Source organism: Cupressus sempervirens, chromosome 5 (assembly GCF_028749045.1).
Source record: "Cupressus sempervirens isolate cs-2001-9-10 chromosome 5, ASM2874904v1, whole genome shotgun sequence".
NCBI classification, from domain to species: domain Eukaryota; kingdom Viridiplantae; phylum Streptophyta; class Pinopsida; order Cupressales; family Cupressaceae; genus Cupressus; species Cupressus sempervirens.
Genome location: NC_143122.1, coordinates 317105442 through 317119107, shown reverse-complemented (window position 1 = coordinate 317119107; position 13666 = coordinate 317105442). Strand labels below are relative to the sequence as shown.

At 33.8% G+C, this 13666-nt stretch overlaps 1 pseudogene; it reads right to left on the bottom strand.

Annotated features, from left to right (window-relative positions):
* Positions 1-6743: 6743 nt before the first annotated feature.
* LOC149555926 (caffeoylshikimate esterase-like) lies at positions 6744-8822 on the bottom strand (annotated as a pseudogene).
* Between the last annotated feature and the right edge of the window lie 4844 nt (positions 8823-13666).

Genomic DNA, 13666 nt, shown 5'->3' with positions numbered 1-13666 from the left:
TCACATACATGTCCTCCAAGTCTTCAACTTGTACACTCTATCCCTCATTCTTCTTTTGCTTCTTTATGTCCATTCTCGATATGCTACAAGTATTCTTTCCATAATAATCTCCAACCTTCTCAGAATCCACCAACTCAACTCAGCTAGCAATACTCAGGTTTCTCCTACCAAGTTCTTCATTCTACAAAGGAATCAAGGAAAATTTCCTGCCACCTTTCTCAATAGTAAACACATTCTTGACACAATCATGCACAACCCTGCAATCATACTACCAAGGTCTACTAATTAACAAATGACAATTGTTCATGTCCACAATATCACATAGCACTTGATCCTTATACTAAACAATTTGGAAATCAATAAGTCATTGCCCCCTGACTTCCAAAGCATATTCACCTTGCAACTAGCCAATCCTAAAGGATAAGGATGTATCACTCTCTTCAAATCAAGTTTCTAAACCATCTCCTTAGCAACAAGGTTATTAGTTCTAATCCTTTGACAAGAATCCATTGTCCTCTAACCAACCAGTGTTCGTCTAACTAGCAAACTCTCTCCTTTCTCAGGATGATTATCCTAGACTTCAACCTCATTCACAATAGTAGTTGTCCTTCCATGTAGACATTTAAAAGATATGTTCCCTTCTTGACCACATTTGAAACAATTACCTCTAAACCCACCTCCACCTATCCTCCTTTTCTGATCAACAGGTTTTGGTTCACCTTCTGCACTTTGTTTATCTTGTGCCAAGCTATCCTACTTCTCCTTCCCTCTAACATTACCTTGATTTTTCCTCTTCAACTTATCTTTTTCCTTTAGGGCATACTAATAAGCATCCTTAACTGAAGAAATATTCAACATACCAACCTCATCTTAAATATTGAATCTCAAACCATTAATATATCAAGCTATTTTTTCCTTTGACAATTCTCTATAATTAGAACGAATAGTCAACTTGTAGAACTCCTTGATATAATCTTTCACAGCCATATCTTTTTTCTTTAGATTCTAAAACCTTTTAAAAAACTCAAGTTCATAATCAACAGGAATGAAATTAGCCTTCAGTTTAGTCACGATCAATCTCCATCTAGAAATCTTCATTTCACCTTCTTCTTCTCTGTCTCTTTGTAATTCTTTCCACCAAAGAGTAGCATGTCCTTTCAACTTAGTTTGTGCTATCCTCACTCTAAGAAGATCCTCAATATCCTCAAGCTCAAAGTAGTCTTCCAATTCACCAATCCAATTGATTAGGTCTTTAGGAATTAAAGCACCTAAGAAATTCAAAACCTCCATCTTTTGTTTTGGCTTCAACTGAGATCCAGGTCTAGAAAACTAACTAGCCCTAGTTTCAATAGGTCTCTCCACATGATCAATTCTATCTTCACCACTCGATCCATCAACTTCAAAGTCTTCAAAAACTTCCTCATAACCATCTTCAGTACCCACATGCCTACGTACACCACCTAAAGCACTCACAATTTCAGCAACCATGTCACTCTTCATCAATGCAATCTTAGATTTGAATTATGCTCTAATCTTCTCTGAGATCCTTTCTTCCACAACATCACTAAGATCATCAATTTCCCTAGGATCTAATCTTCTTGGAGGCATTTTCCAAAAATTTTCTAACCCTACGCAATAGATCCACAAATCCAGAAGATCAATCATCTCTACAAAATCAACCTTCTTCAACCCAAGGTCTTGATGCAAACTACCTCAACTTCGTCAATCTGTCCACACACTTAGGAAAAAACCTTCTCTCTAATACCACCTGACGCAATGCAAGGAAGCAGAATCCTTAAAGGAGATGTCCTACTCCCCAGCAAATAACCACATAGCAGAAACACAACAATGAGAAATAATAATGCAAGATTTGATACCAAATCACAACTCTTTATTCATAAAATAATTGATTGCATGCAACATGCCTAGTTGTAAGGCCTTTGAGGTTAGGGTCAAATACAAGTAACAATTACAATATCAGTTCTGTAATATCCTACAAGATCCAATTTACAATCACAATCCCAGCTAGTCTAGATCCACAATTGGATAAGAATACCAAGAAGAATTTATGCTTGTACCCTCAAGTTTAGAAAAAAATCCTCTGGTTTTCAAGTCATAGCTACTAGCCCTTAAAAGTTTGCATCCTCTTCTTCGAGACAGATCACCTCCTAATCATGCCTAGAGACTCTACAAGACCCCCTACTTATACCCAACTAATCCACAAGTCATCCCAATTCATTACAAACTAAATTAAATCTCTTACATCAAATATATGTTGAGCCACAAGTCAGCCACAACAAAAATTAAATACCCCTACATAAATAAAATACCAAACATTGGCCCATAGAGAACTCAGCACCAACAGGAACCAAGACCAAGCCGAGTGTCAACAAAACCAAGCTGAGCACTAGTAAATTCCCAAGCATCTCTGAACTCCCATACCATGCCAAGCTTTCAAACCATGGTGAGGTCTAAGACAATGTTGAGCTCCAAGGCCATGCTAAGAAACAAAACCATGCAGAGTCCTGCAGAAGCAACTGAGCTCTTTCATCGACTCAGCTGACTTAGGCAACACTATAGCCGAGTGCCCCAAGCTTTACCAAATGCCTTCATTAATCAAGTTACACTTCCTTCTTTGACTGATTCCCCAACTCCAAGCCAAAAATCCCTCCAATCATGTACGATTGCAAGAAAGTCCTGGATGCTCCTAGACCGGACTACCTAATTTTTCATTCTAGTTATTAGTTATTGGGTAGGCATTCAAATAACATTGTAATGGATTGAGCAACAATTGTTTTTTTCTCAAGATTTTGGAGGCAATAATGAAGGAATTTTTTGCATTTTGTGTATCAAGTCATATAAAGACATAAAACTGAATTTGTCAGTCAGATCAATTCGTAGATCCAAACAATACTCTAAATTATGTTTCTAATGCATTTAGTTTGAGAGTCTTAAGTGATTGCTGATATGCTAACCTTTTTCTATGGCTTGCTTGAAACTATCTCAAGCATAGGGTTTGAAGACAAGCCATATAATTTTGGCTTGCAACCACCTATCCAAATACTTATAAACTAGGGGTTGGCAAGGTCCAAGAATGTATAATAATATTCTAGAGTCTCTTTTTTTGTCCAACCAAATGGCCATTTTTGGCAAGAAGCTATAGGCCTAGCATCTCTTATGTGACTGGGTAGAATTATGAAAACAAAATTGATTAGGAGATCAAACTGAGGAGTATAAGGGGTTTGAACACCTTGGATGCATTGTGTGGAATGTGATCTATCTATTAGAAGTGGTAGTTAGACTAGAGTGCAAGAGGAAACCAACAAAAATCTTTGCAATTAGCAAAGGTAGCAATTAGGCCCTCTATTCCTAATAAGCAACTTAACAAAGTGACCTTGGTCAAATGATCTAACCAAGAATTTAATTTTGAAGTTTGCTAGTAGAGTCAAAAGGGTGTCTAATCTAGATTTTTTTTGGATATATCACCATTTGGTCAAAAGTGGCAGTTAAAGTATTAATTAGGGTGACCTAATTAAGGCTTCTAGTGGAAATTGGGTGTTTGGGACCTCTTTGATCCTTGAAACCACTTACACTAGTAAATTTGGACCCAATTTTTGATGAATTTTGGTCAAAATTTTGACCCATGTTGGTCAAAATTTTGACCAAGCAATTTGTTGCAATTTTTCTCATCTAAATTTTGACCAAGTTATAGGTTGGTCAAAATTTTGATGAACACATTTGTCAAAAAAATTTAATTCTACTGACCATGATTTGTCATATTTGTCATAGTTGTCAATCCCATCCCACGATCAAGATGCCATGGTCATGGCTAAAGGGTTGGTCAAAATTTTGACCAATTCTTGGAGGAAAATTTTTTAGAATTGGTTAAAATTTTGACCAATTCTAGCCCATCCCACGACTAGGATACCATGGTCATGACCAAAGGGTTGGTAAAAAATTCAACCAATTATTTGTGGAAAACCTTGAGGAGATGGTCAAAATTTTGACCAAACTAATTTGTTTTCAAAGAAAAATAGAGTGGATGAATCTCCCAATGAATGCCTGCCCGTGGACTCTCTCTTAGATCATCTTCTTTGATCACTCAACCATTGCAATTTTCAAAGAGGCTTGGTAGTGGTTCCCATTCTATAGTGCATATGTTCAGTAATTTTGAAGTTGATCTAATGGTGTGTCCTCATGTAGCATTAGGTGGCTTCTCGTTGCTCTAGTAATTTGTTATGAACCTATCATGGCTAGTGGGAGATTTGGTAAAGAAAGCTCACAATGAACCTCTAATAGAATTAGTGTTGGCGTTTAAGAAAGACATGTTTTCTAGATTTCAAATATTGGCATTAGCATCCTTTCTATTTGAGGGTCATGGAGCATCCCAATTTCTATGCAAGGGCTCCCCAAAGTCATCTCTATGCAACTTCATTGGCACAATTTGCATAATGGTTTGGCAGAGGTTGTCATTCCAACATGTCGTTGTGGTTTCCTAGAAAGCGATCTGAAGGATGAGCCATCGTCTAGTAGTTGGGCTGCTTATCACGAGTGATGAGGGAGATTTTATTATCGAAAGCTCCCTGTGGCCATCGAATGGAGCCATTTCCCAGAATGAGAAAAGGATGAATGTAGTACCAAATTCCAAATGAAATCAATGACATCGAATCTATAAGAGTGGAATGTCGTAGCAGCCCGTTTGCTATGCGTGACTCCCTAAAGATGCTTTTCTTTCTCACTCCATTGGCACAAATTTAGGAGTGTGGTTCAACAGTGGTTGTTGCTCTAATGTGTCATTTCGATGATCTAGAAAGTAATGCTAAGGGCAGAGCATGCATCTAGCATTTGGGATGTTTGTGCAAGCAACTAGGGGAGCTTCTATTGTGCAAGCTTGGTTAAATAGAGTAGAGCTATTGGAACCATCACCAACCATAGATGAATCGTTAAGAGCAGAGTCTGAATCCACAAACCATTAGGGGTGTCAAGTTTGATATTCTCAGGGAGGCCCTTCAAAGAATCAACAATCACAAGGATGCACATGAATATCTTCCATGAAAACAAGGTTTCAACATAAATGGAATCATTGTTGTGACAATCGCCAATATTCAAACTCTCATTGGATCACTGCATCCATAGGTCAAGTGTCTTCATTGGGTTGTCATATCTACAAGACATGTGTCTTTATGGGACTATTATGCTCATAGGTTGTAGGCTTTCACTTGATTTCAATAAGAGTTCATCTTGTTGACAAAGGTGCATTACTATGGTAATAACTTATCATGCTAACATTTAAGAAGTTAATTAAAAGGATTTACAATAAAACATTTTCTTCCTATTCATAGATGCTTCCTAATTATTCTCCTAAGGCATTGTGAATGGCCCTAAAAGAACCTTAACTCTTTCCTACTAGAAAAGCATGGGAACAACTGATATGGAATCACATCAATAGAACTTGGAACGAGACTAAATGAAACTTTCCTAAACCAGAGATGCCCAACTAATATCAGGTGAATACTACCAATGAAATCCAAAAAATGCAGTAAAAAAATAATGATACTATCAACATCTATTAATTTCCCATATTGCCATAGTCCAAATGCTTTTTCACTAAGAAAAGCTTCTTCAAAAGAATGATTCCTAGCTGATATTAAAATACCCTCATAAAATTATATGTAGACTTCACGTTGGGGTGATTATCCTTGTAAGTCTTTATGAAATCCTCCCTTTAATCAAGAACATGTTTTGAGTGATTAGTATATTTAATAAAGGTTTTTAAAACATGCATGACAATATTAATGGAAATTAAAAAGTACAACACTTTGTAAACATCAAATTAATTTTTCCTCTACTAGGCCATTCAACACATTTCCTTTTAGCCCTAAATACATATGTTTTTTACTTACCAAAGACATATGCAATTAGAAATATTGATATTGTTCATTACAATTCACTTGAAAATTACAATTGATTGAAAGATTAAACAGATAGAAAGCTAGCACTCTCGTGACTTGGATAATGAGACAAGATATTTGAATAACTCAAATAACTATTATCTAGTAGCTAAAACTAATCAATATAGCATGTCATAAACTCGATAAATTATAATCTTACATACATGAAAACAAAAAAAACACTAGCAGGCCTCTTTGGCTTGTTTGGGTCCTTGGTTATCTTTTTCTTATCTTGCTTTTTACTAGTTCTGTCCTCTTTAGCAGTGGGCTTCCATTTTCCAATTTTCCTGTTAAAAGTAAGAAGAATCAAGGACATTTATTGAATAATTGAGGACATTAAATAATCTAAAATGCTTCATAGAATTAATTGATAAGTATTTCTAGAGATTTAGATGAACCTTTCTTTGGCAAATTTTGAACCACCTAATGCATTTTAGCAACTCTATTTTGTTCAATCACAAGTGCATTCTTACATATTTTACATAATACTTGACCTATAAAAGAGCATAACTTCACAAGCTAATGAGAACTATCAAAATCATAAAACCACACATCTTTTCTAGACAATGAAGAATTAACATGACTTCAATCATTATTGAAGTTGTTAGTCTCAAGGTGAAAACATCAGTTGTTGGTTGCCAACTGGCTCTAAGTTCTTCATCACATAAACACCACTAATAAAATATTTATTTCACATGACAAGGTCATAGAAAGACTAAATTTTTTAATAACAAGATATTTTATTGTATTTTCTTGAAATGGGAAGGGGCAAAGAGACAAACATGGACCACATTAGGACTCTAGTTTATTATCCATCCATTCAAGGATGTCACTAACAACCTCATCTTGCTCATGTTCAAACAATAAATCATGAAAAAGTCCTTCATAAAGCTTTATTTTTTTATGACTTGAAGCTACTTGATCATATAAATCTTGAGATGCAATAGGATCTATCATGGTGTTCGCAGTTCCATGGATGACTAAAAAGGGAATAGTTACTTTTTTCATGTTCTGTTGCAAAAATGAGCAGTTTCGAAGTATGTCATAGCTTGTTCGCACTCTAATTGGTCTAGTGTATACTAGTGCATCATAGTACTTAGCAATAAGTGCTTCTAGATCATGAGATACAACTGATCCTCTCTTACTTGCTCCACTCAACTAATATCTTGGTAAAACAAGTGAAAAGAATGGTGCAATTTCATGCCATAATTCAAGAATACATTTATCAAATTCATTTTTATATAAATATAAGATTTAAAAAAACTAAAATCTTGTTCAAATTTTCTCTATTTTAAAGCTGGTTTGAACCTTTTATTTTTATTTTTTGATGTTAGCAACTTCTTAGTTATTTTTTAAAGAAATCAATTTATGTTTAAGTGCCAAGATTAATGTATTGATTCCCTGGCTTATATTGATAGATACCCCTAACATCATAGTACTCAGTTATGAGTTTCGTACTTCTTATATCATCTTTGAATAGTGTAATACAGGGTGAATGCTCTTAAAAATAAATCCAATTCAAAATTTAGTGTCTTACCAAAAAAGTTGGATGTGCAGTTCACACACATAGTGCTGGAGAAGTTGCGACAATGACAATTCCTCGTACCATTTTCTTGACATTAGGATCTAATGTTGCCTTTAGAAAATTATTATATGAAAGTTAATGTGAGTAGGTGCTAGAAACATTTAATAATCATATTCATAGCAAATAAATGACAAGAGGTAGAAAAGTAATGTGTTTAATTACTTTAGGATTGAAAACTAGAATCGAAAAATCCAACTTATTTATCAAAATCATGTCAGTCAAGGAATTGTCCAAGAAGGATCTTAATAATTTGGAATTGTTAATTCAAGGAGGAAAGAATACTATCTTCAAGATAATTTTCCCTCCTATTGAGTGGCCAAACAAAAAGCATGGCACTCCTGGGTTCTCTGATCTTACTTTTTGTAGAAACATTTTTTGTAGGATAAGGTGGTGTAATATATTATTGCATGATTATAATAATATCTTCCTATAATTGTTTAAAATGTGGGAACTTGTTTATGCATACCGTGCCTTCAAAAACTTGATCCAATGATGGTACATATCCATGCAGCCCATCACTGCGACAATGGCCTATAAAACTAAATGATTAAATAAATATTCCCTACAAAGGACACCAAGGCCTATAAAAGAAACTTCTACAGCTAATGATGTATTCCTTATTAAGGAGAAATAAAGTGATAGCATGTCAACTCTTAGAAGGAGCTAAAGTATCTTGTACTCATGTATGCTTATAATAAATTACAATAAAGAATATTGATCAATATTTGTAATACATAATAAGCCAACGGTGGGCATTTATGAAAACCAATTTTAAGCTATGCAATTCAAATAAACTGAGTCAAAAGTGTTGCATAAAATAACAGAACTAGGTTCTTTTCCATAGAAATTACATCAGGAGAATGTAAAAAAATGTTGATAAAGAAATGTATGTTTTTTTATTCAAATGAGACATGCAAAGAAAGGCATTAATGCCCACAAAATAGAGAAACACATAGGCACAATAAACATAAACAAAAAAAATAGATATGGATACTAATAGTTGAGCATATGCTCTACCATAGCCACATAATTCTATTCATTTTCTCTTCAGATCCCACAATGATCATGATATTGGATCCATCTTCCACACTGCCTTTAACAACCTTAGACTTTGCTTAGACTGCCCCAAGCTTCTTATATTTCCTATTTAAAATACAACAGTAATACCATAGCTCTTTCTACAACAAAACAAAATTCAAAATCATGATTAATTTAAGAAGCAAATGATATAAAGAAAATAAAGTCCAAGCAATATATGCATACATTACTTGTGTTTCCTTGTACATTTAGATAAATTGAGAGGATAATGTTCATTCAATTTTTTAAATTTTAACATTTATAAAAAATGAAAAACTTGAAAAACTTGTCTACACATTGCATCAACTTCCATACAATTACAATAGCACCACAAGGATAATCACCTCAAATTGTTCAACTAAAATTATGATATAGACTCATACATCAATTTCTTATTTTGACCTACACAATGTTCTTCATGCAGCCATCATATTCATGGTTCTTTGTTTTCTTGTAACATTTAGTATTTATAAGAATGATTGATGACCTATAATTTATCTATCAACAACAAGATAATATAAAATTGGAAGACTCTTCAAGACCCATGATATTGAATTCAAAGAAGAAATTTATATTTCTAGAAACAAATTGTGTAACTAAGTAGAGACATTTTTCCTAACTACTAGCAACAATATACTTGTAATGAAAATGACAAATAAGTATCATTATTCCTTCACTTATTGCTCCAATCCTTCTATGTTCCTCTTTTTAGAACTTATTGTCACTCTTAACATTTATGAAATGCTCTATTTAGCTCTCTTACAACCACCTTCAAAACCTTGTTTTATTACTATCAAGTTGTAGATCTCATTAGGCACAATTTTGTAATACCACAAATGTGCGATTATAATGCAATGTAAATTGTGATTTTATTTTTACATATACAAAGGTTATTCTCTTTTCTAGCATCAATCTATAATCCTCAAAAAGTGAGGTTTTCAAGTACCATACGTAACTGCTAAAACCAAATAAGTTGAGAACAAATCAAACTAGCTTACACACACACACACACACACACACACACACCCCAAAGAAATATCCTCTTAAATCAAATTGTTCTAAATACTTTAGGTGTAAGGAAATGAATGGTGGTTTGCCCTATATTATACCAAGAAGAGTGTGAGATAGACTCTAAATACGTTCAACAACCTTCAATGCTTGGTAATTATCATGGCAACAAAACTTTTGAATTGAATAAAAATAACTCAAGCAAAAAATGTAGAGAATTGAGCAACTTTATAGGTGCAAGCACTAAGGCAACTAATCTACTTTTCAACTATTCACATCAAAAGAAAAATTTATCTAAATCATTAATAGAGAATTGTTGAGGGAACACTCAAGAAAATTTCAAAATTCTACCCAATAAGATTCTCCTTTGGGATAGTATCAATGATAATCAATTCCAAATGGAAATCAACAAAGACCTCTCAGCTCAAGCGGCAGTCTAGGATCTGAATAAATAAAAGTAACAATAATTAATAACTTGTCTATTTTCCTCTCACTACTCAAAAGAGGTAAAACTAAAAACTATATGATAATGTGTAATCTTGCATAGTCATTGATAATACTATAATATTTCATCAAGGATAATTTAATAATTTATATGTGCAATCATTGTAGCCACTTAGAAGCAACAAGACAATACTGTATCAATGCAAATTGATAATCTCCATTATACATGTTCTGTATATATAAAGCTTGTGTAATGGGTTCCTCATGTAGATTATGTTTACATGTGCAACTACCATAGCCACCTAGGTAGCAGTAAGCCAACACTATACCAATGCTAATCAATAATCTCCATTGTACATTTTCCACATGTATAAAGCCTGTGTAATTGGTTCTTCTTGTGTATTTTCCTTACATGTGCAATCATCATGGCTATCAGGGAAGCATTAAGCCAACACTGTACCAAGTATTTTTAAGATGAGAATGACCTTTTTCTAGAAGAGCTACATATGCTAATCAATAATCTCCATTATAAATTTTCCACAAGCATAAAACCCATAAGATTGTTTCCTCCTGTGTATTGTGTAGACCTCACACTCTATAGAGGTCAACAATATATATATGTACACAAATTAATAAATTATACTCTAGAAGTGTCTCTTTCAGTACATCCTTCACCACACCCCAACTACCTAAAACTTTTAGAAAACATTCAAAAGTTGGTGTATTATGTTGACGTGCATCACTCAAGGTATTAGAAAACTTTTTCCAGTCACAAGAAATCTCTGCCATACATCTGTTATATGAAATAAGCTCGTTTTATCAGTTCCCCTATTTATTATTCAGATCATGTAGCCTAGAGAAGTTAATTACTAAAAGGATTAATACACTCTGAAATTGTTCCCCTTTCATCTCCCTCAACTTGCCCCAATCACCCAAATCTTGAAGATGTCATTCAACTATTCAAACGTTGGTGTTCTTAAGTTGACATGCATCACTCTCTAAGAAAAGCTTGTATCATCAACTCATTTATGCAGTCTAGAGAAATTAACAACTAAAAGGATCATTTCATTCTGAAACAATTTCCCCTTCATCATCTCCCTCAACTTTCCCCAGTTACCCAAAACTTAAAGATAACATTCATAAATCAATGTTCTTTTGAGTGACAACTGACACACACAACATCAGATATTAGCATGCTTTAGCATGTGAAGCGTGCACTTTCTTCTATCTTCTCGTCTTCTAAGTTTTCAAAAATGTTCTTGAAAATTTTGTTTTTCAATGAAGTAAATTAATGAATTTTCACCCAAGGAAAGCAAATTCAATTAGTAATTCATTTGGGCTCAGGGGAATGAAGTTCATTTTTCTTAGGTTGAAGAGTTTGTTGAGAAAAGAAGTGCATAATTAAGGATATGCAATTTGTTGAGACCTTATTTCTTGAGAGAAAAATCACCATATATAGATTTCTCCTATGGATTGATATTAGCTAGTATTTTTAATAAATCCAGATCTTGATATGTAATTTTCTATGTCAATTAAAAGCATGATGAGATGGGAAATCAAATATATTGATTCTATTTTATACAAAATATTAATCTAAAAAAATTGTGCTATCTTAGAATTTAATGTACATCAATACCAAGAGACTATATCAAAAAATAATGAGCTCACTGAGACATATGAAGCATTAGGGTCAACACTTCACATAAACTAACCAACTATGATACCAGTCCACTTATCTATGTTGGAATACTTTAGAATAACTGGGGGGGTGAATCAGTTATCCAAGGTCTAGATGTACAAATAAAACTGTTCACTACTTAGTGAACCCATAAAACATCTATATTCATGCATCTACAAAATTATGCAATCACTAAAACTTGTAGGTTACTATCAAATCAACTTGTAGGAATGTAAATCATTGAACATAACAGATTCATAAACAAACTTGACACAATGATTTACGTGGAAATCCAATTTGGGAAAAACTACTAGTAACATGCTACTCTTTTGACTCTTTTGAAGTGATGCCCTATGAAAGACCAACCCTATTAAAGGTTACAATACACACTATTAAATATGACCCTGTTAAAGTATTTCAATCACCCTATTAGAAGTGAGCCTTGTTAGAGAACTTTAGATCATTCACTTGGAATGTCACCCGGCTAAAGGATTTACAAATGACTGTTAGAATCAATCTTAATCCAAAGAATTTACCCTAGACTGATACAATTGTTAGAGAGTAACAATAAGGCTTTGATCTGATACAACTTACAACTTCACTTGCAAATTACAGATATCTATTCAGCCCTCAATTCTGCTTGGCCTTCATACTTTGCAGCTCTAATAGCTTGTTCACCCTTCAAGCATTCATCTCCTTAAGCCTTCTTGCTTAACATGTCATTGTAGACTCTTCTCTTAGGTCACTTGATGAAGCAAAACCCTTGACTCCTTCTCTTCTTTAGGTTCTCACACATGACAACCTTGCTTCATGACCAGTCATTCCTAAAAATAGGAAATTAATATATTTTGCTGCTCATTCTCCATCGTCCAATTTAAGGTTTGGATGGATTAGGTAGGATACAATGTATCTACCCCATATCTCATATCTCATCTAGAAACTTCTCTTAGAATCCACTTTGAATTCACCTAAAAATGGTTTACCTCAAATTTTGTGCCACTAGCTCATCAATCCATTCTTCCACCTGGTTCATACAATCCAAGAAAACAAACTTGTCAGCTAAGATTCATCAAATCTATGATCTTTTAAATAATGCAGCAACTCAGCATTATCAACCTTTTGATGCTCGACACATATTGCATTGCTCGGCATCCACTAGTGAAATTACTCGACATAAACTAAAGTTTATTGGTGCTCGACATCAAGTAAACTTTACATCAATTGTTTTGCTCAGTATACACTAGAATGAACTTTTATTTAGTTCCAACTAATTTTTCTACTTGGATTGTACTGACTTTTCTCGGCACCTACTATCCACTCTGTCAAGCTTGGCAGATAAACTTTGTGTAACTTGTTCTTCTAAACTTTCTAGGTGTAACCAACCTTTGTAACCTTAAGTAGATTATCAATACATCATGTCATTGCTTTCTTAACAGATCCTTATACTTTATTACATAATTGTAACTCAACCTTTCCTCTAGGTGCTATTGTTAAATCTTTTGATCAAATCCTCTTCATCAATCAACTATGTGATAGTACTTGAATCTTATAAGCAGTTGTCTTACCAAAAAATAGCAGGTTTGACATCAATGAAAAAAAATGATTGAAACACATAGTCTTCTTCAACAATCTCCCCCTTTCAATCTAGTTCAACAATCTCTCTCAATAATTATCTTTTCAATCTATTTTCAATAATCTCCCTCTTTGGCGTTGATGGCAAACCAAACTAATCAACCAAATCAACCAAATGGTAAACACCTTTGTTCAACCAAACTGACTAGGTTAAAACAGTAAGACAATACTAAAAAGAAAACTTGTATTGAAATCTCTCCCTCTATCAACAACTTCCATCTTCTTATTAGGTTACAAAATTCTTTCTTATAACTCCTTCTTGCTATATCTCCCTATGACTAGGTAGATTAG